This window comes from Microcaecilia unicolor, chromosome 3, assembly GCF_901765095.1.
Source record: "Microcaecilia unicolor chromosome 3, aMicUni1.1, whole genome shotgun sequence".
Lineage (NCBI taxonomy): Eukaryota > Metazoa > Chordata > Amphibia > Gymnophiona > Siphonopidae > Microcaecilia > Microcaecilia unicolor.
The window spans coordinates 347,384,081-347,408,726 of record NC_044033.1 but is presented as its reverse complement, the minus strand read 5'-3'; positions in this window follow the sequence as shown (position 1 = coordinate 347,408,726).

The following is a 24,646-nucleotide window of genomic DNA, read 5'->3' as shown; positions in this document are numbered from 1 at the left end:
TTCTGGGAACTGTGGGACCACTGGGAGTGTGGCCTCCAGTAAACTAAAATCACTGGGATAATTTGAGAGTGGGAGACTCACCCAGAGGCTGTTGTGACCCAGTTGGTGGGAGGAGGGTGCTAGTATAGACCACAAGCGGCACCCTCTAAGTGGCCGTGGGGTAATCCCAGGTGGGTGGCTAGATGTTTCATGACACCCGCCTACAATTTTTTCACCACCTATTTCTGTGTATAAAATGCTGCTTTATGCACACGAAAGATGTGTAAGTTACCCCTGCATTAAACAAATTTATCAGGGTCAATATAACATCTGCCTTTGAATATGACATACATAACTGGGTTTGAACAAGATACCCATAGGTGCCATGATAGAGAAATTAATCAAATAATGATCTGACCAGATAATTTCCCTCTTTTTTTTCCAGCTGACTGAATAAAAATTGCTAACTTCAGAAGAGGCCAGGAAAAGATAATCTGCCATGTGAGCTGGAAAAAAGTTAATTCATACCCAGAGGAGCAACAGCTGACCCAAAAAAGTACAACAGCTGAGTGGCAAGAGTTCTCAAAATGTTGACCACTGGATAGTGAACATCTAAGGCTAAACTAATATAACCTCAACCAAATCTTCCTCCTGTCAACCCTCATATTTAGATGGTTGGTAAAAGATCAGTAATTGAAAATCCATCACACTTTCTAATTTCACAAATAGACACCAACTTTCATGTGAGTATAAAATCTGTAATTTGGTCAAATGTATAGTCAATTTTCCTTTAACTGCTACCCTTAACCCTTTCTTATTTATGCCAAGGAAGTGAGAGATTAATATATAGCCCTCAGGCACCCTATCAGAAATAATAGGGCTATCGTGTTTTAAGATTTGTCTAGGGTGCTCTAGATTCTTTGATAGAAACATAGAAATATGATGGCAGATAAGGGCCAAATTGCCCATCCAGTCTGCCCATCCTCAGTAACCACTAACTCATCCTTTTCCTAAGGGATCCCACGTGTCTGTCCCATTCTTTTAAAAAGTTTGACACAGTCTTCGTCTCCACGACCTCCACCGAGAGGTCATTCCACGAATCCACCACCCTTTCCATGAAAGAGTATTTTCTTAGATTCCTCCTAAGCCTATTTCCTCTTAACTTTATCCTATGCCCTCTCATTCCAGAGTTTCCTTCATTTGAAAAAGGCTGTCCTCCTGCACGTTAACGCCCCTGAGGTATTTAACTGTTTCTATCATATCCCCTCTCTCCCGCCTCTCTTCCAGTGTATACATGTTGAGCTTTATGAGCCTGTCCTTATATGTTTTATGACGGAGACCGCTTACCAATTTTGTTGGCGCCCTCTGGACTGACTCCATCCTGTTTATATCATTCTGTAGGCGCAGTCTCCAGAACTGCATGCAGTAATTACTACTACTACTTAGCATTTCTATAGCGCTGCCAGGGTTACGCAGCGCTGTACAAGTAATCTAAATGGGGACTCACCATAGACTTATACAAAGGCAGTATCACCTCCTTTTCCTGCTGGTCATCCCTCGCCTTATGTACCCAAGCATTCGTCTGGCTTTGACCATCACCTTTTCTACCTGTTTGGCCACTTTAAGGTCATCAGACATAATCACCCCCAAGTCCTGTTCTTCCATACACAGAAGCACTTCAGCCCCTATATTGTACCGTTCCCTTGGATTCTTGTAACCCAAGTGCATGACCCCGCATTTCTTAGCATTAAATCTTAGCTGCCAATTTTTGGACCATTCTTCAAGCTTCGACAGATCCTTCCTCATGCCATCCACACCCTCTAGGGTGTCCAACCTATTACAGAGTTTGGTATCATCCACAAAGAGACAGACCTTACCAGACAGTCCTTCCGCAATATCGCTCACAAAAATGTTAAAGAGAGCTGATAACATCCCTTTCCTCAGAGCTAGCTCCATTTACCACTACCCTCTGTCTCCTCCCACTTAACCAGTTTTTGACCAAGTCAGTCACTTTAGATCTCATACTGAGGAGGGCATTCAATTTATTTATAAGTTGCCTTTGCAGAACCGTGTCAAAGGCTTTGCTAAAATCCAAGTACACTACATCTAGCGCCCCTCCCACGTTCAACTGTTTGGTCACCCTTTCCTCCATTGTTTTAATATTGAACCATACCATTCGGTGATCACTAGATGCCAAATGATCTCCCACCGTAACATCAGAAACATTTTCCCCGTTTGTAAGCACCAGATCTAGAATAGCTCCATCTCGCGTTGGTTCTGTTACCGCTGCTGCAACAATTCTTCCTGTAGAGAATCCAAAATCCCTTTGTTTCTAGATGACTCTGCAGTAGGGAAACCCCAGTCTACATCCGGCGTATTAAAATCAGTACTTCCCCTTTCCTAGCTTTCTTGTGGATGTCTTCAATTAAGTCTCTCCAAGAGGGTGGGAGATGGCTATAGCCCCAGGGCACCAATCAGAGGGGGCATGCTGGATGGTATATTGACCAGGAGGTTAAAAAACATAAGCAAATATGGGCCTTTGAGCCCATGCACACACTCAAAAGCCCTGCCTCATCCCCATCTTTCAGCAACAGGAAGCCTGTGTCAAACAGTGCAGGAATGTGACTGATTTTGAGTAAGTATATGGGCTTAAAGAACCCATGCTTGCTTTCATTTTTGTGTCTGGGCTGCTATTCTAAGACCAGGGTTAGGAAATGGAGAAACAGCAAATAAAGAGCAGTTTTGGATGGAGAGGTGGAAGAAGAAAGGAAATATACCGGACAGGAGAAGGAAGGGGAGGAGGAGTGAAATAAGAGAGATGCTGGGGTCAGAAGGAGACGGGGGGGGGGGGGGGGGAATACAGGATGGATGGATGAAGGGGCAGTGACAGAGGAGGATGGGGGGGGGGATATGCTGAATAGATAAGTGGGGCAAAAGAGAGATATGGGAAATGCTGAATGGAGGGTAGGGACCAGAGAGAGTTTTGACCTGAAAATATATTGATGATAGCTAGATTCATTACCATATTAGTACATATTATTTACCAGAAGTCCCATTTTATGCAGTGAAACTTATTTATTAACTACATTATCAAACTCTTACCCTCTAAACATAGTTTAGTAAATCTAGCTCTCAGGGTGGAACATTGAAACTAAAGAAATTCAGGTACCCATGACCTGGATTAGCCAGTGGTGGAAACAGAATGCTTGGTTTGATGGATCATTGGTCTGATTCAGTATGACATGTAACTGAAATATGGCTTATTGTGAAGTTTTGAAACTGCCTAGAAAAGTTCTAAAAGCCTTAAACTTATTCAACAACTCAGCTTGTCTCCAACTTTCAGCCTTTTGATTTATTGCTGATTACTTTTGTGGCTTTTTTATCCAAGGAATGAATAAAGCTGGCATGAAATGAAATTAAAACTAAGCCCTCTGAAAAATCCCAATGTACCATCCGGCTTTTTAAAAGTCTTTTTTCTTTATCCTTCATAGGGTTTTTATACATTTTGAAAGACTTGAAAATAAGCATTGGTTCTTAATTTAAAGTAACTCAATAATACACAGACTAGCTCAAGGAAACACCTTTCAATTAACACTACTGAGAACCAAAAGTCAGATTTATCTTTTTTTTTTATTGTGGAAATCTATTTTAAATACTTTTAAATCTTTAGAGATTTTACATTTTCAAAGAAAGGGGGAAAAGATCTCATAAAACATGGAGCCTTAAAGGTATGAATTAACCTTCCTCAAACATTGATCGAAAAATCCACTTATATTCCATATAAAGCTTCAAATCATCACGTATAATTAAAATGTCAATGTTAAATTCATTCAAAACTTCTACTTAGCTTATGAATACAGGTTTCACCCATGAAGCAAACATATAAAATCCCCAGCAATGGCCAGCGTTTCAGGTGTTCTTATTAAACAACACAAATAATTGGTACTGGAAAAAGATTTTCTATGAACTATGCTTAAAGAGGCACTCACTTAAGGGAGACTGCTGTTTTCTACCTCTTCTGTAAATTATGTCAAAATGGTGATTCATTATATAGGGCACTGAAGGCTGTCACGTGATCCTAATTTTCTAATTAAAACTGGCATACGAGTGATATTTCATTTACTGGTCAAAATTCTTGAAGAAATTTTTCAAAAGAAATGTCTCTATTCAACATTAATCCTTTTGCTGACATCCTATTGTGATTCCCCTCCCCCCCTCCCCCGGGTGCCTATCAGGCTTATTTTCAAAAGAGAAGGACACACATCTTTCGACACAAATCAGAAGATGGGCGTCCTTCTCACAGGGTCACCCAAATTGGCATAATCGAAAGCCGATTTTGGGTGTCCCCAACTGCTTTCCATTGCAGGGATGACCAAAGTTCCCGGGGTCGTGTCAGAGGCATAGCGAAGGCGGGACTTGGGCATGCCTAAAACATGGGCGTCCTCAACCCATAATGAAAAAAAAGGGCATCCCTGACGAGCATTTGGATGACTTTACCTGGTCCAGTTTTTCTTATGACTAAGGCACAGAAAGATGCCCGAACTGACCAGATGACCACCGGACGAAATCGGGGATGACCTCCCCTACTCCCCCAGTGGTCACTAACCCCCTCCCACCCTCAAAAAACAACTTTAAAAATATATTGTGCCAGCCTCAAATGTCATACTCAGGTCCATCGCAGCAGTATGCAGGTCCCTGGAGCAGTTTTAGTGGGTGCAGTGCACTTCAGGCAGGCAGACCCAGGCCCACCCCCCTACCTTTTACGTTTGTGGTGGTAAATGTGAACCCTCCAAAACCCACCACAAACCCACTGTACCCACATCTAGGTGCCCCCCCTTCACCCGTAAGGGCTAAGGTAGTGGTGTACAGTTGTGGGTAGTGGGTTTTGTGGGGGCTCAGCACACAAGGTAAGGGAGCTATGTACCTGGGAGCTTTTTATGAAGTCCACTGCAGTGCCCCCTAGGGTGCCCGGTTGGTGTCCTGGCATGTCAGGGGGACCAGTGCACTATGAATACTGGCTCCTCCCACGACCAAAGGGCTTGCATTTGGTCGTTTCTGAGATGGGCGTCCTTAGTTTCCATTATCGCTGAAAATCAGAAACAACCAAGTCTAAGGACAACCATCTCTAGGGACGACCTAAATGTCAAGATTTGGGCGTCCCCGACCGTATTATCAAAACGAAAGATGGATGTCCATCTTGTTTTGATAATACGGGTTTCCCCGCCCCTTCGCCAGGACATCCTGCGAGGACATCCTCAGGAAAACTTGGGTGCCCCTTTCGATTATGCCCCTCTACCTTGAAATGTCCAAATCCCAATTTTGCAAAGGCAGAAAAGGTCCAAACAGCAAGGAGGCGTGCTGTGGATGTGATTTGGTCAGGACTAGGGAGGGCTCAAAATCAGGATGTCCAGCAGTGATTACTGAACAGGAAGAAACATCCAAGCCTAAAAAGAAGGACATCCTAAATTAGACCTGTTTCAATCACATCCAGGGTACAAAAAGGTGCTCTGATTGAGTAGCTGACCACTGGAGGGATTAAGGCATGACACCTTAATCCCTAGGGTTGCCAGCTAGCCAGTTTTCCCAGCTGCCAGCAGATCCTCAAAACCAGCAGTAGAAAAGCACTTTAGCATTTCCCTCTCCAGGTTAAATTTCTGTCCCCATGCAACTCTCTAGCTGAATTGCTGGATCAGCCCAGGGACAGGAGCGAGAAACCAGACTGAGGGAGGAAGAGAGATGCTAGACCTGTGGGTGGGGTACAGGAGGCGGTGGCGAGAGAAAGATCAGTTGGAGGGGATTGAATAGGGAGAAAGACACAGGACTCAGGGAGGGAGGGAGAAATGCCAGCAGACCATGGAGGGATGCAGGGAAGAGACAGGGAGAGATGCTGGCCCCAGGATGGGTTGTGTGGGAGGAAGGGAAGAGAGGGGAAGCAGTCAGACAGGGACACAAAAAAGAGATGCTGGGCATGGAGGTAGTATAGGTACAGGGACATAGAAGGGCAGTACTGGAAAAGGGAAGAATAAGGACATGGGGAAAATGCTGAAAACAGGGGGAGGGCAGATGCTCAACATGGAGGAACACAAAAGTCAGATGCTTGGGAAGAATGAATAGGGACAGAGGCATAGAGAGAAGATGCTGGAAGGATGGATAAGGGACACAGAGAGGGAGATGGATGGTGGACATGGAGAGAGAAGAAGAAATGTTAAATGAATAGGAGACCCTGCAAAGACGGGAAAAGAGAAATGCAGAAAAGAAACACTGGAATAGTTGGTTGTAGCGAGGTGGGGGGAAGGCTACGACAATAGGTATGGAAAGAGACTTAGGGGGGTGGGGACAAGGGAGCAGCATGGGCGGAGCAAAGGAGGGACATGATGTGGGACAGGTGTTAGGTTTTTCTCTGTCAAAAAGTTGGCAACCTTATTAATTCCCCAGTGGTTGCTGTCCTGCTCACTATCCCCTGAAAGTAAAATTGCAAGGGGATAACTGGCTCTATGACAGCTTCAGGTATTATAGACATTCTTAGCAAAGTAGAAAGCAAGTCTGAGGAGTAGCCTAGTGGTTAGTGATGTGGACTTTAAACCAAGGGCCTCAGGTTCAAATCCTTTAACTCCTTTTTTTTTAAATTGTGAGCCCTCCAGAAACAGAAAAATATATACTATACTAAAATATATAAGCCACCTGCAAGTCTGAAGACTATTGAGGTGGTATACATTCGGGTACAGTAGGTATTTTTCTGTTCAGGGAGAGCTCACAATTACAAAATAAGAGTTAAAGTGGGCTTTGAACCTGGGTCCTTTGTTTTAAGCTCCACTAGGCTATCCCTGTTCTCTGCAGGACCCTATCTATGGCTGTTTGTTTAAGAATGCTGCCAAACAGACATTCTTGTCTCTGCTTTTTTGCTGTTCATATGTTGGACGTTCCAGTTTGTAAAATGGCCATTCATGCTGGACGTCCTCCGCACACGGATGTCCATCTCACGTATTTTCGAACAGGAAATCCTGACCTATTTTCTGTTGGACAAAATATGCAAAATGGATGTCTGTTTTGGCTTTATGAACTGGACATCACTATACTGACATGGACATCCTTTCGAAAATGCTCTCCATGCGTGTATGTGTATACTACATATAACATGTTTACATTACCACTCCTCCCCTACGCCAAGGTAGGCACTACCTTTTGATGCACCTACTTTTAAATACATGTATAATCCCCCCCCCCCCCCCCATTGTAATAAGCATTATAAAATTATCACCATTGTTTGTCTTTGAAAATTGACTAGTGCAAAATACATGTGTTAAATGTATGCACATATTTTGTACCTGATATTTGTGTGGACAGTGGGACAAGGGAGGCAAAAGAGCATATGTACATTTGAAAATCAAATATATACACAGGAATTTCTCCCCCTCACCCCTACCCAACCTTAGTGCACCCACATGGATGTCTCTTTTTCCCATATGCATGCCATGAAAGCTCTTTGAGTACTTTTATCTGCATTGGATAAGGGCAGTTTTCAAACCTGTTAACCCAGGCATCTGCCTCTGATAATTGCCTTCTTAAGAATTAATATTTTTAGTGGTGTTGTCATTCCATGCGGATCTTGTTTGGGGTGCGATTGCTTTCTAGCTATGAGCAGTGAAAACTGAGCTGACATGTAAGACATACTCAAACTGATTTCATTTATCCCAGTTGCAGGTACAAAAGTGTAGTGTTATCGTCAGTCAGATGAAGCTCCTCCATCTGGAACAAATAAAGTACATGCCATCATATTACTTTCATCCAGAACTTTCTACTACCATTGAAATTGTTGATATATTTGCAGATGGCGATGAAGTGAATAGGAGCCAAACTGCCTTCCGTACAGCTCAAGACAATAGTTTTACCTCGGCTGGGCTGTTTTTGAGATTCAGTTACTACTTTCTCAGACACCTTTTGCCAATTAAAGACTGTTCTTATGGACCCAAATGTGTCATTCATACTATGACTCCGGGAAGCCACAAGCACAGAATAACTCCTTTGAGCTACAACATTCTTGACTCATTCTGTCAGAAGTCTGCTGCTGTTCTTACATTTATTAATTAGTTAGAAGTGAATGAAAATCTTAGTCCCACACTCTGTCTATTCATTACTCCTTTTGTGTTGGCAGATGAAAACTGATTTTCAGTTCAGGCCGAAGTGCAATGACATCAGAAAAAAAAAAGCAAAGTTTATCAAAGTTCCAAAAAGAGAGCACTTTCAGAAAATGAGTTCCCATAAGAATTTACATAAATATTTATGTTTAATACCTAACGGGTACAATAAACAGATTTTGTTTTTATTTAGCAAAAATGTATAATCCACCAAACTGGAGGGAAAACAGCTGCTTTTAGAAGAATACACAGACGCATGTACTATGTACTTGTTCTGATATCCACCCAGTTTTCTGAATGTCAGTGAAACCAGCCTCATAGAAAGTATCTTAACAATTCTTTGTGTAAGACAGCGAACTTCAGTTGTGCCGCTCAGCATGTATGTTTTATTGTTGAGTCTTATGCACACGTATCGTCAATGGTCCAACCGCCTCCACCTAAATATCTTCAAAAATGTTACTTATGCATTACTCATTTTATAATGATAGAATTTAACCAATACTCATTTTAAAATGAAAACTTGATCTGCAGTCAGTCATAGGGGTACAGTGCTCCAATACAGCATGTATTTCGCAATAGCTTTAACAAGGAGGTCCCCTAATACTAGTCTCCTTCCAACCTGCTGACATAATGCCCCACGGTCAAAAACTATAAAATTGTACACCAATGACAAGTAAACATAAAAATAATTAGTACATATTCTAATGTTAGATCAATGACAAGCAGATCAGAGAGGGGGTCTTTTACAAAGCGTCGGTAAGCTCAACTTGGGCTTACCGAACGCTAAATTGGGACTACTGCCAGCCTAACGTGGCTTCTGACGGTAGTTCCACCCTGAGCACGTGCCATTTCTGGGACATCATGGTGTATGTAGACAATGTTCAGTATGTCACATTATGTGGGACATTACTGAATTTAAAGATGTACATACAGGGAGAACATTTGGTTTGTTTACTAAAACTACATGCGCTTCCAGCAATGTAATCTACATATTGGTGTGCCCATGTAATCTATATTACATCGGTCAAACTTCTCGTCTTTAGAAGACAAGATTGATCGAACACAGGTATTGTGTTCAGGCACAGAAAAGAAATGAACCTTTAGTATCTCATTTTCTAAATAAACGACATGACTTTAACGATTTGAAATGTATGGTGCTGGAACAACTAAAAGTAACGGAATGTAGAAGAGATGTTTCTCGCTTATTAAGACAACGAGAACAAAGATGGATATATAAATACGGTTATTCCACGGGGGTTGAACGTGGCATTACAGTGGAAAGCTTTTCTGTAACCAATCAGAATTTAGAGGCATCTTGATGTAATATAACGCACAGTAGTTTAAATTTTCTTGGCGTCTTCATCAAGCCCTCCACCATTTTTTGAAAAGTGCCAGTTTGTGAAGTGGTGGTGAAAAAAGGTTTGCTCGAGCGGAGAATTGTTGGACTCTTGGAGATTGAGTTATTCACCTTTATTTTCCCCTGATGCAGCCTAGAAAGGTGAAACAGGGTATCCCCTGTTGGGATTTGTAAAGTTGCAGTTCAGAAAGAACGCTGGAGGCAACTGATGGTGTAAATGCTACAACGGTGAACATCCAAGATAAGTACCACATTGTGGGCATCATTATTTAGCTTCACTGAGTCTATTCTGTATCTATAGAAGGTATTTGTCATTTATAACTATATAGCATAGTGAAATTTTTTTATGACTCATGATTGAACAGAGCCTCCTACAATTCTGAAGGCATTGTCCTTAGAAATAGGAGTGACTCTGATATTCACTGGTCTTTTTTCTCCACTTTTCAGATACTGTGGTTGATATTTGCTTTGAATGACATCCCTAAAGATACAGAATATAATAGTAGAAAACTGTATAAATTTTGATATTGAATTCTACTGATTCCTTTAGAAAAAAGGAAAACTAAAACCCCCAGAAATGGCTTGAGTGGTGGTAATCTGGCATTGCTGTGCTCTGCTGGTTACTGCTGGGTTACTGGCATATCAATGGGTGGCGGTAAGGGTTTCCCCGCCCCATGGTCACGCGGTAAGAGCTCTTTTACTGTGTGGCCATGTTTGTCTGGGGGCGTTGTACCTGCTGCAGTGAAAAGGGCCCTGGCACATGGGAAAAATGGGCACCATCACTAGCACAGGGCCCTTTTTCCTGCAGCTCGGTAAAAGAACCCTAGTGCATAAGTGCATAAGTACATAAGACCAAAAGTCCATCAAGCCCAGCATCCTGTTTCCAACAGTGGCCAATCCAGGTCACAAATACCTGGCAAGATCCCAAAAAACTACAAAACATTTTGGGCGCTCTTACTCCTTGTTTACGTTGGTCATTTGGAATTTTCTCCACTTTCACCCCTGTCATTTTGTATTTTTCTGTGCTGCCTAAGTTTGCCCCTCCCACTTTTGGAATACATGAAATTGAGTGCGCTGCCATCTTGTGCACATACATTTAGTTGAATGTGGTGGGGGGAGGGCAATAATAAATACTCAGGGGGTCTTTTACTAAAGCTTAGCTCAAGTTATCTGCAGCAGGGCCCATAGGAATAAAATGGGCCCTGCTGCAGATAACTCGAGCTAATCTTTAGTAAAATACCCCCTCATAATCACAAGTTTATTACCCATATAAAATCTTTTGTTAATGTCCCCACAAATACTAAAACAATGAATCATGTAATATAAGTTCTAATATAAAACGTATATCTGCCAAAAATAAGTTAAATACAAAAGTAAATTTCTTTAAAAATGTAAACTTGACAAAAATTTCTGGAGTAACAGTAATAATATATATATATATATTTAAAATCCCAATGTAACTAAATTTAAAAGTCAGTATAAACAGCCAGGTCTTTCCTTGTTTTTTTTCAAACTTGAATAGTTATTCATCAAACAAATGTCTCGTGGGAGGTCCTTCTAAACTTGAGGGGTGACACATGAGAAGGTTAGAAGTTTACAGGGGAAAGTCTGTACAAATATGGCATGTTTTCTTCTGCATGAATGATATTTTCTAAAAAAGCATACTGGATGTTTTTATGTAAGGTCATGGAAAGGACAACATTTAAAACCATTCTATGAGTAAATAGTGATTTATGCATATAAATTAGGTGTTTAAAATTGCTCTCCTTCAATGCATCTACAAGTAAATACATTATTCAACACAATGTGGACTTTTTGCCATGTTTAATGAAGCGGTTTTCAGGGCATCATTTACCTCAGTCAAAGATGAGGTCAACTTGCAGTGGAACATAGAGGTAATGATTTGAAACATCTAAGGGCTAGAATCAATAATGGCACCCAAAGGGGTTCTTTTAATAAGCCAAGGTATTGTTTTTAGCTTGTGGTAGAAATCAGCTGGCAGTAAACACCGAGATGCCCATTATATTCTGATGGGCATCTCGGTGATTACTGCCAGCTGATTTCTACCGTGAGCTAAAAACTCTACAACGGCTTAGTAAAAGACCCCCACCCCATAGTTAGGCACCGGGATGATCCGTGCTAAGCTGTGTATAGATTCCTTTATAGAATACTAGCTTAGCACGCATTTCACGCCTAACCATAGGCGCGAGCACTTATGCCTGCCAAAGGCTCAGGTAAATGCTGGCACCCAACTGAAGGCAGTTAGGTGTACAAATCCAGGTATTCTATAATATTGCATCTAAATTCTTGGAATGCCCCTGACCCACCCACATCCCATGCCCACATCCCTTTAGAGTTATGCCCCATAAAATCTTAGGAGCTCATGTTATAGAATAGGGTGTAGGGCAGATCCACATATACGCCTGGATTCTACATAGTGTGACTTAAGTTGTATGTGCAAATCCAGTCGTATTCTGGATTTGTGTGTGCAACTTAATTAGTTAACAAGTCAATCAGTGCTGATTGCCAATTAAGCAATTATTGACACTAATTGGCATTAATTAGAATTTACACACAGAACTGTCCATATTCTATAACGTGATGTGCGTAAATTCTAAGTCCCATAGTTGAAAAGGGGACATGGCCATGTAATGAATTTGTCTTGTTGGGCAGACTGGATAGACTGTGCAGGTCTTTATCTGCCTTCATCTACTATGTTACTATGTTCTGGACACCCCTCCACACAAGCCTGGGAAAAATATTGGATCACATAAAATGCACATAAGGAAAATATCAAGCTGCTATCAAATAATCCACCCCTTTTACAGTACAAAGATCATTACCCTTCAAGTGAACAATGATTAAGTGTAGAGAAGCGCTTAGCATGAAGAAATGACAGGAGGAATTGGTCCCATAACATTCCCCATAGGTACAGCCATCAAATTCTCACTCCAAGGGAGACCAGTCCCAAGTAGGAGCCCCAATGGGGTCCAGTAAACAAAGGAATGTCCACAAAACCTGATACAATGATCAACGGGTAACAAGTCTGGAAAAAAAATTAACATAAGAAAATTAGTAATTTAATTTAATTTAACACATTTATATTCTGCTCAACCATTCAGTTTAGAGTGGATTATAAAAAAGAAAATTCAAATAACATACAATATATGATCATATAACAGGAAAGTAAAACAACACAATCAAGCATTTCCAATCAGATATTTCCTAAAAAGCCAAGTTTTCAAATTATGGCAAAATAACGTAGTTCTTAGTATTCCTAATAACAGTTGGGAGGAGATTCCATAATTTCACTCCTTTGCCAACTAATGAATGTTACTCCGTAGATTGCAGCCTACAGCGGGCTTGAGAGCATTATATCGGTTTAATTTTGTTTACTGAATGAAGACATCTTGAGGGAGTGTAAAACATTACAAAATCTTGTAAATAACTAGAACTAAAACGATACAAAATTTTAAAATCAGAAATTAAAATCTTAAATTCAATTCTGGTTTTCAATGGCAACCAATGTGATCAAATCAGATACAGTGTCACATGCTTAGGTCTCCCAAAATCAGTTTCACTGCAGCATTCCGGACTGCTTGTAGTCTATGTAGCTGCTTTTGAGGAAGACCCAAAAGCCAGTGGAATGCACCCCCGAGTGCACATAACCCCAATAGCAATTAGAATGCCAATGATCTAAGTGCTTAATAAAAGCAGGAGACCCCCCATGAGCAGCTGCAAAGGAATCATCCCCAATGAGAAATGAATGAAAGAGTTAAGACCCAAACAAGCCAAGCCCTTTTGAAGAAGAGCCATAAATTGGTAATGTGTCAAAGGAGTACCACCTTGATGAATTAACCAAAAAAGACCTCCCTTAGGGTGCAGGCACATACTGCATTGTGCACAGGACAAGTAATGAAGTTAAGAGAAGCCCGCAAATTAACCTAGACATCCTTACTCAATTGGTTCATTTTAGACCATTGGATATACAATGGCAGCAAAGGTCAGCCGAAACAACATCCTCCCAAAGTAGAGCAAAACCCATGGACCGCTTAGCAGGGGACACTAATTCACCAACACATACAATGACAAAAAAGGCCACAGAAAAAGCAAGCCGGAAAAGACAGTATTCAAATTCAAAAGAACAAATAATCTGCAAGACCCAAGAAATTCCCCAAGCACACCATGCTCAATGGGTAAATGAACAGACATAACACTTGATGCAGCTGCATGTCTAGCATAGCCAGCCATCAGCGTACCAAAAAAGTAGCTGTGGGATTTACACGCTATTCATTTTGGAAAGAAAGGGATAGCTAAAGATTGTGACATGAAACCATAAGACCACTGCATCACATGGAAAAACAAAATAAAATCCACCACCCAGGATTCATGGATGGGAATGCACAGCCGCAGGGCCAGGATTCCCTAAGGTGCCTGTCACAGGATCAGAATCCCTTAACAGGGACTTTATTTATTTATTTGTTGCATTTGTACCTCACATTTTCCCACCTATTTGCAGACTCAATGTGGCTTACATAGTACCGTCAAAGGCGTTTGCCCAGTCATTGGATAACAAATACAAAGTTGTATAGTGATCGTATGAGGTATAAGTGGAGGGTTGGAATGGATGAAGATTGCATGATGTCCTGTTCGATCATAGTCATGCTGTGTTGGTAGGTGAAGAGGGTTACGTGGGGTCGTTGGGGTAGGCCTTTTTGAAGAGGTAGGCTTTTAGTGATTTCCTGAAGTTCGAGTGGTCGTGGATTGTTTTCACAGCTTTGGGAGCCCATTCCATAGTTGTGCGCTTATGTAGGAGAAGCCGGCTGCATAAGTTGTTCTGTATTTCAGTCCTTTGCAATTTGGGCAGTGTAGGTTTAGGTAGGATCTTGACGATCTGACTTTGTTTCTTATTGCTAAGTCTATAAGGTCTGTCATGTATCCTGGGACTACGCCGTACATGATTTTGTGGACTAAGGTGCAGATTTTGAAGATGATCCGTTCTTTGATTGGGAGCCAATGTAACTTTTCTCGGAGGGGTTTGGCACTTTTGAAGCTTGCTTTGCTGAATATCAGCCTGGCTGCTGTATTTTGGATGGTCTGGAGTTTTTTAATGAGTTGTTCTTTGCAGCCCGCGTAGATTTCGTTGCAATAATCTGCATGGCTTAGGACCATTGATTGTATTAGGTATCGAAAAGTTGCTCTATGAGAAACTGTTATGGAGTCTATACTGCCCTTTAATGTTGGAATACCCTAAAGACAACCCCGAGTAGCAGTGGTAGTTGTCAGAAGAAATCCCTGCTACCTCTAGCTATGTCCCATGTCCCTTTAAAGGAAGGGGGATGGGAGAAACTGGACAGAGCTGGGGGGGGGGGGGGGGGGGGACAGGCCTCCAGAGCTTATGGAGGAATCACCTTATCTCCATGAATGTTGATAGGAATAGCCCAATCCATTGGAGCCGACTCTGTGGGTGCTGTGGGTGCTTGAGCACCCCCAATATTGAGAAAATTCCTTGTATGTGTCCAGGAAGGGGTTATTTTCATTGGGCTTAGCACCCCCAATAATTTTGAAAAGTTGGCTTCTATGGCCCAATCCCAGTGAAGGGGAGAGAAGAGTGGTTAATTCCTAGAGGAGTATTTATACTTCTCTTAGAGTACTGACAAGGAGAGGAGTAGGGGGAGGGTTGCAAGGAGACCAAGCCCAGAACTAAAAGAAGGATGTGCAAAGAAGTCCTAAGAGAAAAATCCTGCCAGGATGAGAATACCGAGATGAAGCCTGAGAGGTATCAAAACCTGTGTACTGAGAGCTGGAAAAGAGCTGGAACTCTAGAAGGTACTTGCGACTTCTGGCATGTGAATACATTTTGAAAGGAAGGAAATGCAGCCAAGGCAGGAAGGTCTCAAAATAGTGAGAAGGCTGAAGGCTGCTGGTGCTGATAGGAAGGAATTGGAAGCTGCAAAACTGCAGACCAGGGAGAGGTTCCTGGCGGGGGAGGGGGGAAAGGGATGCTTGTTTGTTTAATTTTGATTTAGCAGCGGGGGGGGGGGGGGGGGGGGGGGGGGGGGGGGGGGGGGTGGAAGCTGGAGGATAGGTTGGAAGTCAAGTTGATAGTTGACCTATCAAGGGTGAAGCAGCTGTTTTAAGGCTGTGCTCAGGCAGTGAAACAAAGGAGCCAGTCTTGGTTTCTGAGTAGGGTATTGAAAACCCCAATCAAGCTCAGCTGTACTGTAATGTCATGTAACATATCACTTGTATTCTGCCAACTACCAAGCAAATGGTTCAAAGCGGATCACAAGTTAGAAAATATCAAACAATAAATAAATTATGTCTAAACATAGAATTGACAAAACAAATAGGTCTTTAAAGATTTCCGGAAAGGATCATAAGGAAATACAGCTCACAGCTCGCGGTGTAATGAACACCACACTCTAGCAGCTTGATAGGAAACCGAATCTTCAAAAATTGTTTTGTAACATATCCCAGATACTGCAGGAAAATAGACAAGTGGAGAGTCAAGTGCTTTGGATGATCTATAATTACCAGGAAATGAAAACAAACGTACTAAATATTCAGGACTGGTATTGTCAAAAATCTTAAATAGCAAGCACATCAGATGACATGGAGCTGTGTTTTGGCATGAAATGCCTGCCTTAGGAGTCATTAAAACTTTTTAGTCATTCCTCTGTATACTACTGCTAATAACGCACTAAAAAGTGCCAGCAGAATATTCAGTCGCTGCCAGAAACTTTGAGTTTTATTTCCTGAGATATATCTGCTGACACTTTTTAGTGCGTTATTAGCAGTAGTATACAGAGGACTGACTAAAAATATTTTATGACTCCTGTGGTAGGCATTTCATGCCGAAACACAGCTCCGTGTCAAGTCTTGTTTTCATTTGATGCTTGAATAAAGTTTGACCTCTGTTTTCATCTTTGGAGTCTCCTCTAGAACGTTTTTTTTTGGAAGGCTCGCCGACATCCCTACTTTGCTGTTCTTTGTGCAATTATTTTCATCTTTAACTTTATTTTGCATCATTAGCACATTATCATGTCCACCTTTTATGTATACTGTCACAATTTTTGGATGTTTTAACATTCATTCATGGATGTTTTAACATTTTGCTATTTTGCCTGTTTAATAGTTAGGACCACTGAAGAAGGCTTACAGCCATAACATGGCCCGTGTTGGGTCTGAATTGCCAACATTCCTGTATTGTAATATTAGAGAATAAACCTTTTAAGTTTTGGAAGATTCTGGACTTCTGGTTTTCTTGCAACTTTTTATCTGGAGCCTTCCACCTTGTGTTTATTTATGCGTTTGACTGCTGTGAAAGCATTGTTTCCCTTTTCTTTTCTTTTTTTTTAGCCTAAAGATTAGTCAATTGAGTACGTAAGTTATAGAATAAGAGCACTTATTTGCGTGATTGATACCATTAAGCAGCAATGCCGAATTACAATAGTATTGTATAATGGAACCTTGGCACCATGAAGCCATTATAGAATTGGTGCTAAGCGTATGGCATTAAGGGGTCCTTTTATAAAGGCGTGGTAGTGTTTTTAGTGCACACTAAATGCTAGAGACACTCATAGGAATATATGGGCATCTCTAGCATTTAGCGCACACTAGAAAAGCTACTACACCTGTAAAAGACCCCCTAAGGCACCTAAATCTTGGTGCCAATTTATAGAATTGCCACATTAGGGCTCCTTTTACAAAGACGCAGTAGCGTTTTTAGTGCACGCTAAAAATAAGCGTGCGCTAGATGCTAGAGACACCTATATATTCCTATGGGTGTTTCTAGCATTTAGCATGCACTAATCATTAGCAAGCACTAAAAACGCTACCACACCTTTGTAAAAGACCCCCTTAGTGCATAACTGCGACCCATCCAGACTCCAGCCATATCTGTGCCCATGTTCAAATTACATGCCATTGCATTTAGGCACCATTTTATAGAATAGCACCTAGGTGTAGTATATACTAATGGTCTAAACATTTTCATGTGTGGCTGGCATGTTAATGTTAGCACCCACTTTATAGAACTGCCCCCTAGGGTGGTAGTTACTAACGTGTGTTAAGAGAATAATGCATAGTTTTTTTCTCTCAACAAACTTTAAATGTTACAATACGTGACAAGCTGTGTATATTCAGTCAGTTTTATCCTGGGTTGCTTCTTGCTTGTTGTGCCAGTGCATATTTGTCTGGAGAGCACATCTTTTGCAACAGTGCTTGATTGTTAGTTAAGTACCCAAGAAAGTCCTTGAAAGAAATGCCTCTCATTGAGTCCACACTGAGGTTGTTCCTTTTCTCTACTGGCTTTGTTACAGGGGAAAACATGTGCTCTACATTTGCATTGTGAGAGGAGAAGCAAAAAACATTGTGATCCTCCATAGCTCTGAGTAACATTCAATGTTGTTTCTGGTAGATATTGGAACTTGTCATCATTGAAAGTTTTTACATTTCTGCAGATTCCTGCACTGATCAAAACACTTGATGTCATCAGTTTTCCACAACTTTCACTTCCAGGTGTTTAACACAGGCTTTCACATCAGTTCAATTTGATGTAAAGGTTCATGGATTTGATACTGCTTATCTGTGATACAACCAAAGTGGTTTACATTTATTACATGCAGGTACTTTCCCTGTCCCTATGGGTTCACAATCTTTTTGTACCTGGGGCAATGGAAGGTTAAGTGACTTACAAGCCGATGATCAAAAGTCAACACGAGCGCTAAAGGCCATTAGCGCCGTTCTTGCGCATGCACTCACCAACGTGCAGGGCCAGTCTTAGGCAGGGGCAACAGGGGCAGTCGCACAGGGCCCCACGCTCCTAGGGGCCCCCATCTCTGGCACTTCTGTCCTCCTGTCTCGGAACACCTCTCTGCTCCGTACCTTAATGTGCATCCACATTTCAGTAGAGAGCATCAGGCAGTGGCAGCGATTTTCATATCCCATCAGCTGCCGAGCCTAGAGCCTCCTCGCTGAGTCCCATCTGCTTTTGATGCCACTTCCTGCTTCTGCAAGGGCAGGGTGGAGCAGTGAGGAGGCTCTGGGCTCAGCAGCTGACGGGATATGAAAATCACTGCCGCTGTCTGCTGCTCTCTACTGAAACATGCTAGATGCACATCAAGATATGGGGTGAGGTGGGGTTTCGAGAACTCTAAACCTCCTTTTAATCTTTGATAAATTATGGCTTATGGTGGTGGGTGGGGAGCGGGAGGGCCCTACTGAACTGGTCTGCACAGGGCCTAACAATTGCTAAGACCGGCCCTGCCAACGTGGGATGATCAGCAGTTAGAATGTAAATGTAGTCAATCTCATGTAAATAAGGCCATTTCCTACTCCTCCTAGATGATCAAAACATAGCGTCGAATGAACAGAAGTGTTGAACAGCGTTAGACAGAACACAACGCCACAAAATAATGCCAGGTGCTGGCTGGCGTTATTGTTGAGCAGGTCACATCAGGGCAAAAAAAAAGTTATATATGTGTAAAATGCCTCCTTTCTCTCCTTCCCACATGAGCCGGAAATAATTCTGGAAGGACAAGCCTGGAAGACATTTTATTGCCCACTTCTTCTTCCAGGTGTGCTCTGAAGAGTTTTTCGGTAGTTTCGAGTGCTACTTTTCTTTAGAGATGTGTGATGGAGGTCTGTCAATACTGCTTGCCTGCTATCGTGCTCGTGCAGAAGCGCAGGTCGGAGTACAGGACGAGGGGAGGAGAAGAACCCCAGATCATGAGGCCCCTGCCTCGGCAGCACATATACCGGCAGTGTGCATACCACACACTGTTCTGAGGGAATGGATCCTCAGAAGCTTAGCTGAGATCAGGTGGCAGAGCCGGTGGTGGGAGGTGGGGCTGGTGGTTGGGAGGCGAGGATATTGCTGGGCAGACTTATACGGTCTATCCCAGAGCCGGTGGTTGGGAGGCAGGGATAGTGCTGGGCAGACATATACGGTTTGTGCCCTGAAAAAGGCAGGTACAAATCAAGGTAAGGTATACACATATGAGTTTTATCTTGTTGGGCAGACTGGATGGACCATGCAGGTCTTTTTCTGCCGTCATCTACTATGTTACTATGTTACGGGTCTCGTTGGAGAGAATGCGTGATACGGAGGTCGTCGACATGTACTGTCTGAATAGGGAGGCTATTTTTGAACTTTATGAGAAGATAAAATTTGATACTGAGTCCCACACCGCACGATCACATGCTGTCCCTGGGATTGGTTAAACTACTGTGCACACTGCAGTTCCTGTCTACGGGTTCTTTCCAGCACGTGGTTGGAGCTTGCTGTGGTGTGGAGCAATCCACATTTTCAAAGCATCTAAGGTGGTTTTGAATGCTGTAATGCTATTAGTCCTCAGTGTGGGGCAGATAACCTCCACGGCTCTCTCCTCCTTGGCTTGAGCTTCTCTCTTTCACACAATCCAAAAGTCAAACACCAAACTCCCTTCAAGATTCATGGTTTTTAATTTAGAGACCGCTTACATAATCCTCTCAGCAGTCCATAATATAGCTTAAAGTTCACTTTAGAGTTCTCCTGGAGAAGAAAAAGGCTTTCAGTCCTTTTTCTTTATCAACACAGTTCAAGTCTCTTTAAGCATAGTCCCTAGCAAAAGAAATCAGGCAAGAAAAAGAAAAATCACCTGCTCTCTGAATACTTTCTCTCTCAGAGTACTGCAGGCTGAGCAGCTCAACTCCCTCATCACAGCTATTTCACTCTGTGTCTGCCCGCTGCCGCTTCTTATACTTGCAAACTTTGGTCATTTGTATCCTCATAGTCCATGGGTACTTACTCCTCCAAACTGTTCTCCACTACAGGTAAATCAGGTCCCTCTTCAATGCCTTCCATCCAATCAGGGGCATCTCCACCCTTCTCACTCAATTCCTCCCTCTCATCAGCTGGCCTGCACCTTCTCTCTCCTTCTCGCCAGGTGGGTAGAATCTTATATTGATTTCTTAACAATGGAAACGGAGTTTTAGCATGGCTGCTCCCCCTACTGGCCACCCTTTGGTATAACTGTTTTCCCCCCGGTGTCCTTCCCTTTCCTCCTAGGGAAGGATTCCATGTCGGGGTTTCTAGGTTGCCTTTCCTTCCCTCTCCCTCCTGGCATTGTGGGTAGGATAGTTCTATACCCATTAGATCTGCAGCATGCCTAAGTTGCCCTTCCTCACTACAATGCCATAAATAGACATTACAAGGACTACTTCCCGCAGTGCAAGGCAGAATTGCTGGAGTTAAAGGTGCACTCTTTAGTATAGGTGGCTTTCCCAATGATCTGGGTGCCATTGATTGCACCCATATATTCCACCATCAGAATCTGAAGTGGCCTACTGCAACAGGAAGCTAGGCTACTCTATCAATGTACAGGTTGTTTGTGACGCCAGACTGAGGATCTTGGACGCTGTTGAGAGGTTCCCGGGAAGCTGCCATGATTGATATATTTTTTCCAACTCTGGGATAGGCCGCAATTTTGCAAATGGCACATATGGTGATGGCTGGCTCTTTGTTGAGTAACTTGACTGTTTGAACCAATGTGCAACATCCACTGTAGGTCCACAAAAACGGGGGTCTAGGGATATTGTTGAGGGGGATAGTGGGGATTCAGGTATCTGGGGGAGGGGTGTGATGGGTTATAATGGCCAAGATTAGGATGTAAATACTCTCTCTCCATTCTTGTAGTTTTGGAAGTCAGTGGGTTGTAGCTGTGGGCAGGCTATACCAGCAACAGGGAACATTGATAATGAACATATGTTGTGCACCTCTTTCTTTTTTTTTTGTAGGAGATGCCAGATATGACTGCAAGCCGTGGCTTTTGACACCAGTGGTGGTCCCACGTACCACTGAAGAGGTAGTGGAGTGAAGGAGTAGCTTAATGGTTAGTATAGCTGAGGAATTAGACTCGAATTGGTGGAGGGGTAGCATTGTATATTAACGAGAGCCTTGAATCAAATAGATTGAAAATTCTGCAGGAAACAAACACTTCTTGGAATCACTGTGAATTGAAATTCCATGTGTAAAGGGGAAAAGGATAGTGATAGGAGTGCACTACCGTCCGCCTGGCCAGGATGAACAGACAGATGCAGAAATGTTAAAGGAAATTAGGGACGCAAACAAACTGGGCAGCACAATAATAATGGGTGATTTCAATTACCCTGATATTGACTGGGTAAATGTAACATCGGGACACGTTAGGGAGGTAAAATTCCTTGATGAATCAAGGACAGCTTTATGGAGCAGCTGGTACAGGAGCCGACGAGAGAAGGAAAAATTCTAGACCTAGTCCTTAGTGGAGCGCATGATGTGGTGCGGGAGGTAATGGTGCTGGGGCTGCTTGATAACTGTGATCATAATATGATTGGATTTGATATTAGCTTTGAAGTAAGTATACGTGGAAGGGCATAATTGAACGGAAACGCCTATCTCCATGGGCGATTATCTCTGAGAATGGGTCCGTGAAGGGGCGGGCCCAACTGTATTTTCGAAAAAATGGACGTTTTTGAGCTGGGCGTTTGTTTTTTTAGCGATAATGGAAACTAAAAACGACCAGCTCAAAAACGTCCTAATCCGAGCCATTTGGTTGTGGGAGGGGCTAGGATTGGTAGTACACTGGCCCCCCTGATATGCCAGGACACCAACTGGGCACCCTAGGTCAGTGTGTTGGACTTCAGAAAAAGCTCCCACATGCATAGCTCCCTTACCACGGGTGCTGTGCTCCCAACCCCCCTCCCCCAAAACCCATACCCACAATGTACAACACTACCATAGCTCTTAGAGGTGAGGGGGCACCTACATGTGGGTACGTGGGTTTTGGAGGCCTCCCATTTACCAGACAAGTGTTACAGGTGGGGGGGGGGATGGGCCTGGGGCCACCTGCTGAAGTGCACTGCGGTACCCACTAAAAGTGCTCCAGGGACCTGCAATACACGCAGGCCTCTAAGACTGGTTGTTGCTATATAACTTGGCACACCAGTTGACACCTGAAGACTAATGTAACTCCGCCCCTCCTGCCTGAGTAGATGACCCGGGTTCCGGCTGGTCAATGTAGGCAGTCGTGGCAACCTTGCGGAATTCGTTCACAGGAAGGAGGAGAGAGACAAATAACTAACCACGTCCTTGACTTCCTAGAAACCAAGGAGGAAATTAAACTAAATTCAGGATTTTCTTTTAACGGTTTGGGTGGCAATAAGAAGAGATTAGATTTTCAAAAACAATATAACATTTTTATTAAAACATTCTTTTACTTTGTAGAAAGAACAACAAATCAATTTCAACATACACCAGAATTTCCCTTTCCCACTTAATGTTAACTTTGTAACCCTTAAACCCGAACTCCCAATAATAACCTTATTTTACTTGTATTCTTTTCACAGAAACCACCTTCGTCTTTACAGAGCACTTTTCAGATAAGTATCTTCTTTTACCAATAATCAATTCCTCAAATTAGTTATAAAATATATTGTTTATCTCTTTTATAACCTTTAAGAATTGATTCTTTGTGTATCCCTTTTTATGTTTTCACAGGTACTCCGTTCACTATTCCTAAGGAACAAGGTAAGTATGTCTTTTTATTCCTCTTTCCCTTTCCTAATTGTCTTTCTCTACTTAAGTTTTCTCCGTGTTTTCAAAAGTCACTTAGCTGTTACCGATCTTCATTTGTTGGCAGCGTAGACTTTCTTGCGGAGGGGCCCTTGTTGTTTTCTGTATGTCTGCCAGTCTTGTCCAATTGAATCTTCTTTCTAAACTTCACTCTTAAAAAACTCAAAGAATGCAAAACCCTATCTTTCCTATAAGTGGGGTTTACACCTTTCCCTGCTTCTGAGGAGTATTACAAAAACTGTGGCCAAAATAATCTATTAAAATAAAATTAAGCAAACTTCCCTTTCCTTCCCAAGCCTGTACTCTTAGTTTTTAATTCCCTAAGCTGGGAGAGACTGGCAACCCTGCAGTCCTATGCACCACACTCTCAGCATTCCATGCACAGCTCCCTATTACTGTTATTTTAAATATCCCCTTGCCACACTCCCTTCATCATTCACTCCACATTTACACAAAATTCCCAAATCTCACTTTCTCAATCTCACTTTTACTATCACTCTCACCTCAATGCTTTCACTGCCAGCCAAACTCACTTCCTAAAACTTTTAATTTCCTTCAATTCCACACTGCCTGTCCCACATCAAACAGCACATCCACTCTCTTCAGTTGCCAGAACCTCTCTGCAACTGCCAGCCAGCCCGTCTCCCAGGTAACCCCTCCTTAGCTTCCCATTCCAAACCCTTCTCAAAATTTAAGCTACATTGCTGACTGGCGGAATGTTCGCCAGCACAAGTAAATCCCCATTTTACCACTTTGTTTTTCTTTTTCCCTAACCCCATGTACATTCACCCATGCTGAAAACAAATATTGTCCCCAATATTTCATCACACTAACTCAAACCTCTACTCAAACCCCTAGATCCCCCTTTTCTAAATTTTTCTCCCAACCAAAAGAATACATCCTTACTCCCATTCTTTCCCATTCCCTACCAACCAATCAAACAAAAATTTCCCTCCAACCCTCAATCATCCCTCCAACCATCCACTCAAATATGGAGAATGCACTCCCTTAGCGCTCCTACTAGAGCTTCTTACACTATCAGTGTTCTCATATCTGGCTCAGCAGGTATAATAGTTATATCAGTACATATAATATACCAACCATAATTTTTAAGACACCCAGTCAGAATGTACACAATACATTCTCCAGCTTTGCATTCCTTATTCTTAAAACATTGTCATTACTTCCCAAAGTTTCTATCAGCTTATCCAGTTGAGCCTACCAGAGGTCCTGAATTTATGTCGCCCCGAGAACCTCTGTCACCACAACAAAACCCAATCTCTCTTTCTCTGCAACAACTGTTGTATTCTTGCAGTAACTGATGTAGAGGCTTGGGCTGCCACCTGTGTGGGACAATTTCGTTTGAACTTTCATTAGCTCCTTCTGCTCCACCCGTTCCTGCATCTGTATTCTGCGTGAATCTTCTTCCACCCTTGCTTGTTGTTCTTCAATAATTGTATCATTCTTTGTTCCAGCTGTTGTTTGGATACAACTGTATCCGTCATTTACTGTGTAGACTCTTGATTTCATTCTCTTTGGCCAACAACTTAGCCCATATGTTTCATGTTGAACTGTCAT